Source organism: Hyla sarda, unplaced genomic scaffold, assembly GCF_029499605.1.
Source record: "Hyla sarda isolate aHylSar1 unplaced genomic scaffold, aHylSar1.hap1 scaffold_220, whole genome shotgun sequence".
Lineage (NCBI taxonomy): Eukaryota > Metazoa > Chordata > Amphibia > Anura > Hylidae > Hyla > Hyla sarda.
Window position 1 is genome coordinate 432,065 of NW_026608873.1, and position 6,000 is coordinate 438,064.

General features: G+C 47.0%; 3 non-coding genes across 3 annotated transcripts; all 3 read left to right on the forward strand.

Moving 5' to 3' along the window:
* The first annotated feature begins 565 nt into the window (after window positions 1-565).
* On the forward strand, window positions 566-756 carry LOC130320470 (U2 spliceosomal RNA). The gene has a single exon (XR_008866361.1). It is a non-coding gene; the product is annotated as a U2 spliceosomal RNA (small nuclear RNA).
* Window positions 757-2,838: 2,082 nt separating this feature from the next.
* Window positions 2,839-3,029, forward strand: LOC130320471 (U2 spliceosomal RNA). Its single transcript, XR_008866362.1, has one exon. It is a non-coding gene; the product is annotated as a U2 spliceosomal RNA (small nuclear RNA).
* Window positions 3,030-5,126: 2,097 nt separating this feature from the next.
* LOC130320474 (U2 spliceosomal RNA) lies at window positions 5,127-5,317 on the forward strand. Its single transcript, XR_008866364.1, has one exon. It is a non-coding gene; the product is annotated as a U2 spliceosomal RNA (small nuclear RNA).
* Window positions 5,318-6,000: the final 683 nt, after the last annotated feature.

Sequence of the window (6,000 nt, forward strand, 5' to 3'; positions counted from 1 at the left end):
TGTTGTGTATGTAACCATAGGGATTTGTGATGTCACCTAGAACCTTCACAGCAGCGACAGCTTTATGAGGAGCATCAGCACTGCTCTGCCTGAGCAGAACCATCACCGCCATAGGTTGTCAAATAACCCGGATTTAACCCACACAGGTAAGTCCAATGGGGTGCAGGCATGTCCTCTATGCTTACAGCTTCCCGTGGGTGTTGGTTTGATACCGTTTGGGGACAGCCAAGGAGGCATCTGCAGGCAACAAAGGTAGGTGTGTGCTTGTGTGTGTGTTTCCTATGCAGATCCTAAGCCCAGTGTCACATGCAAGTAGGAGGAGTAAGAAGGGTTCCTGGCAAATCCGGGTTATGGATTGCATTTAAAAAGGCCCCGTGGGAGTGCAATGGGCCCCTGTCTTGCTGCTTAGCAATAATGGTATGGGTTTAGGTTCTGCTGTGTGTACTGGTGGTTGACTGCCCCCCAGCCCAGAGTGTGCATGGAAAATTGTCTGGCAGCCTCCCTGACAGCAAGCAGTGATAGTGCCCATGAAGGGGACCTTGTTGGGCCCGCCCCTTTCACGGTTATCGCTTCTCGGCCTTTTGGCTAAGATCAAGTGTAGTATCTGTTCTTATCAGTTTAATATCTGATACGTCCCCTATCTGGGGACCATATATTAAATGGATTTTTGAGAACGGGGGCCGATTTCGAAGCTTGCTTCCGTCGCCCTATGCATTGACCCGATATGGCAGTATCTTCGGGTACAGTGCACCACCCCCTTACAGGGTTAAAAAGAAAGATTCCTACTTTCATTGCTACCTGCTTGCTGGCTAGCCAGCTAGCCAGCCCTGTGGGCCTTGCTGCTGCAGCCAAAAAACAAAAGGTGGTGCTGCTGCTGCTGCTTCTGCTGCTTCTGCTTCTGCTTGTGTCTGGCCCCTGTTGGAGCGTCCAGGCACAGGACTTCTGCTGCTGCTGACTAAATGGCCTCCTTAATTGGATCATTTGAGTAGCCAGCACACCTGTGCAGGTAGGGCATGACATGATAGGCAGCTGCCTTGATAGCGGGTGGGTGCTGAATGTTCCTAATTGACAAAATAAGATTAATGCTTATGAAGAAATATAAAATCTCATCCCTTCCCCAATATCGCGCCACACCCCTACCCCTTAATTCCCTGGTTGAACTTGATGGACATATGTCTTTTTTCGACCGTACTAACTATGTAACTATGTAACATAACATGGGGGGGGGGGGGGGGGGGTCTCCTGGCTGTTCACACAGGTGTGTCATTGCTGTACATTGACCATGCATTGCTTCTGTGGTATTGCAAAGGCAAAGACAAATGCTTCCAGCCATCCATTGCACTAATGGATTGGTCATCAGCTGGCTGTCTATGTCCCGCATCAATATAGACCAAAGTACAGAGGGTTAGGCTATGCTATTGTGCACCTACCTGATGCATCAGAAGGTGCGAGGCCCTTGCTAAATTCTGTGCACAGACTTTGAGATCTATACTTTAGACTGTATCTAAACCTGCTCCAACATGGACTGACATTCTGGCCTACTTTCAGCCGATGCGACTTGTCTGTCGCTGAACAGTCGCTTTTTATGTATTCAGCACCTATGTATAATGTTGTAAAAATGCTCTAGAAGCTAAAGTCGCAGAAATGTCACACATATTTGGCCTGCAACTTTCTGTGCGACAAATTCAGACAGGAAAAATCAGTATAAATCCTTAGAAAATTATCCCCCAGTGTCTCCATCTGCTGGCGGTATTGAATAAGCATTGCTGCACTGATGGGGTATGCATTAGACGAAAAAAAAGAAGAAAAAGAAGAATAATACGCCCAGAAAAGAGGCGAAAAGGAGAAAAACGTAAAAAAACGTGAAAAAAAAGTAAGAGGAAGAGAAGGGAAAAAAAGGTGGAAATGGGTTTAAAAGTGATTTCGGCGGAGAAATATATATATATATATATATATATATATATACGCGCACACACACACATATATATAAACGTATTCTCCGTTGAGATATTGCAGCCGCTGCTGTGTCCAGGCCCAGGAGCCTTAGCACTGTGCTGTGATGTCACTCAATACCACTGACATCACTAGGTGTAAACAACATCTCTCCTTTGCTGTGTATGTGACTATGGAGCTGTTTGGTGATGTCGTCTATTATGGCCTTCATAGAAGCAACAGGAGATTGTTGCATCCATCTAGAACCCTCAGAACTACAGTGCTATGATGTCACTCACTTCCACAGGCCTTGCAGAGTGTAAACAACAACAACCCAGCTTTGTTGTGTATGTAACCATAGGGATTTGTGATGTCACCTAGAACCTTCACAGCAGCGACAGCTTTATGAGGAGCATCAGCACTGCTCTGCCTGAGCAGAACCATCACCGCCATAGGTTGTCAAATAACCCGGATTTAACCCACACAGGTAAGTCCAATGGGGTGCAGGCATGTCCTCTATGCTTACAGCTTCCCGTGGGTGTTGGTTTGATACCGTTTGGGGACAGCCAAGGAGGCATCTGCAGGCAACAAAGGTAGGTGTGTGCTTGTGTGTGTGTTTCCTATGCAGATCCTAAGCCCAGTGTCACATGCAAGTAGGAGGAGTAAGAAGGGTTCCTGGCAAATCCGGGTTATGGATTGCATTTAAAAAGGCCCCGTGGGAGTGCAATGGGCCCCTGTCTTGCTGCTTAGCAATAATGGTATGGGTTTAGGTTCTGCTGTGTGTACTGGTGGTTGACTGCCCCCCAGCCCAGAGTGTGCATGGAAAATTGTCTGGCAGCCTCCCTGACAGCAAGCAGTGATAGTGCCCATGAAGGGGGCCTTGTTGGGCCCGCCCCTTTCACGGTTATCGCTTCTCGGCCTTTTGGCTAAGATCAAGTGTAGTATCTGTTCTTATCAGTTTAATATCTGATACGTCCCCTATCTGGGGACCATATATTAAATGGATTTTTGAGAACGGGGGCCGATTTCGAAGCTTGCTTCCGTCGCCCTATGCATTGACCCGATATGGCAGTATCTTCGGGTACAGTGCACCACCCCCTTACAGGGTTAAAAAGAAAGATTCCTACTTTCATTGCTACCTGCTTGCTGGCTAGCCAGCTAGCCAGCCCTGTGGGCCTTGCTGCTGCAGCCAAAAAACAAAAGGTGGTGCTGCTGCTGCTGCTTCTGCTGCTTCTGCTTCTGCTTGTGTCTGGCCCCTGTTGGAGCGTCCAGGCACAGGACTTCTGCTGCTGCTGACTAAATGGCCTCCTTAATTGGATCATTTGAGTAGCCAGCACACCTGTGCAGGTAGGGCATGACATGATAGGCAGCTGCCTTGATAGCGGGTGGGTGCTGAATGTTCCTAATTGACAAAATAAGATTAATGCTTATGAAGAAATATAAAATCTCATCCCTTCCCCAATATCGCGCCACACCCCTACCCCTTAATTCCCTGGTTGAACTTGATGGACATATGTCTTTTTTCGACCGTACTAACTATGTAACTATGTAACATAACATGGGGGGGGGGGGGGGGTCTCCTGGCTGTTCACACAGGTGTGTCATTGCTGTACATTGACCATGCATTGCTTCTGTGGTATTGCAAAGGCAAAGACAAATGCTTCCAGCCATCCATTGCACTAATGGATTGGTCATCAGCTGGCTGTCTATGTCCCGCATCAATATAGACCAAAGTACAGAGGGTTAGGCTATGCTATTGTGCACCTACCTGATGCATCAGAAGGTGCGAGGCCCTTGCTAAATTCTGTGCACAGACTTTGAGATCTATACTTTAGACTGTATCTAAACCTGCTCCAACATGGACTGACATTCTGGCCTACTTTCAGCCGATGCGACTTGTCTGTCGCTGAACAGTCGCTTTTTATGTATTCAGCACCTATGTATAATGTTGTAAAAATGCTCTAGAAGCTAAAGTCGCAGAAATGTCACACATATTTGGCCTGCAACTTTCTGTGCGACAAATTCAGACAGGAAAAATCAGTATAAATCCTTAGAAAATTATCCCCCAGTGTCTCCATCTGCTGGCGGTATTGAATAAGCATTGCTGCACTGATGGGGTATGCATTAGACGAAAAAAAAGAAGAAAAAGAAGAATAATACGCCCAGAAAAGAGGCGAAAAGGAGAAAAACGTAAAAAAACGTGAAAAAAAAGTAAGAGGAAGAGAAGGGAAAAAAAGGTGGAAATGGGTTTAAAAGTGATTTCGGCGGAGAAATATATATATATATATATATATATATATATATATATATATATATATATACGCGCACACACACACATATATATAAACGTATTCTCCGTTGAGATATTGCAGCCGCTGCTGTGTCCAGGCCCAGGAGCCTTAGCACTGTGCTGTGATGTCACTCAATACCACTGACATCACTAGGTGTAAACAACATCTCTCCTTTGCTGTGTATGTGACTATGGAGCTGTTTGGTGATGTCGTCTATTATGGCCTTCATAGAAGCAACAGGAGATTGTTGCATCCATCTAGAACCCTCAGAACTACAGTGCTATGATGTCACTCACTTCCACAGGCCTTGCAGAGTGTAAACAACAACAACCCAGCTTTGTTGTGTATGTAACCATAGGGATTTGTGATGTCACCTAGAACCTTCACAGCAGCGACAGCTTTATGAGGAGCATCAGCACTGCTCTGCCTGAGCAGAACCATCACCGCCATAGGTTGTCAAATAACCCGGATTTAACCCACACAGGTAAGTCCAATGGGGTGCAGGCATGTCCTCTATGCTTACAGCTTCCCGTGGGTGTTGGTTTGATACCGTTTGGGGACAGCCAAGGAGGCATCTGCAGGCAACAAAGGTAGGTGTGTGCTTGTGTGTGTGTTTCCTATGCAGATCCTAAGCCCAGTGTCACATGCAAGTAGGAGGAGTAAGAAGGGTTCCTGGCAAATCCGGGTTATGGATTGCATTTAAAAAGGCCCCGTGGGAGTGCAATGGGCCCCTGTCTTGCTGCTTAGCAATAATGGTATGGGTTTAGGTTCTGCTGTGTGTACTGGTGGTTGACTGCCCCCCAGCCCAGAGTGTGCATGGAAAATTGTCTGGCAGCCTCCCTGACAGCAAGCAGTGATAGTGCCCATGAAGGGGACCTTGTTGGGCCCGCCCCTTTCACGGTTATCGCTTCTCGGCCTTTTGGCTAAGATCAAGTGTAGTATCTGTTCTTATCAGTTTAATATCTGATACGTCCCCTATCTGGGGACCATATATTAAATGGATTTTTGAGAACGGGGGCCGATTTCGAAGCTTGCTTCCGTCGCCCTATGCATTGACCCGATATGGCAGTATCTTCGGGTACAGTGCACCACCCCCTTACAGGGTTAAAAAGAAAGATTCCTACTTTCATTGCTACCTGCTTGCTGGCTAGCCAGCTAGCCAGCCCTGTGGGCCTTGCTGCTGCAGCCAAAAAACAAAAGGTGGTGCTGCTGCTGCTGCTTCTGCTGCTTCTGCTTCTGCTTGTGTCTGGCCCCTGTTGGAGCGTCCAGGCACAGGACTTCTGCTGCTGCTGACTAAATGGCCTCCTTAATTGGATCATTTGAGTAGCCAGCACACCTGTGCAGGTAGGGCATGACATGATAGGCAGCTGCCTTGATGGCGGGTGGGTGCTGAATGTTCCTAATTGACAAAATAAGATTAATGCTTATGAAGAAATATAAAATCTCATCCCTTCCCCAATATCGCGCCACACCCCTACCCCTTAATTCCCTGGTTGAACTTGATGGACATATGTCTTTTTTCGACCGTACTAACTATGTAACTATGTAACATAACATGGGGGGGGGGGGGGGTCTCCTGGCTGTTCACACAGGTGTGTCATTGCTGTACATTGACCATGCATTGCTTCTGTGGTATTGCAAAGGCAAAGACAAATGCTTCCAGCCATCCATTGCACTAATGGATTGGTCATCAGCTGGCTGTCTATGTCCCGCATCAATATAGACCAAAGTACAGAGGGTTAGGCTATGCTATTGTGCACCTACCTGATGCATCAGA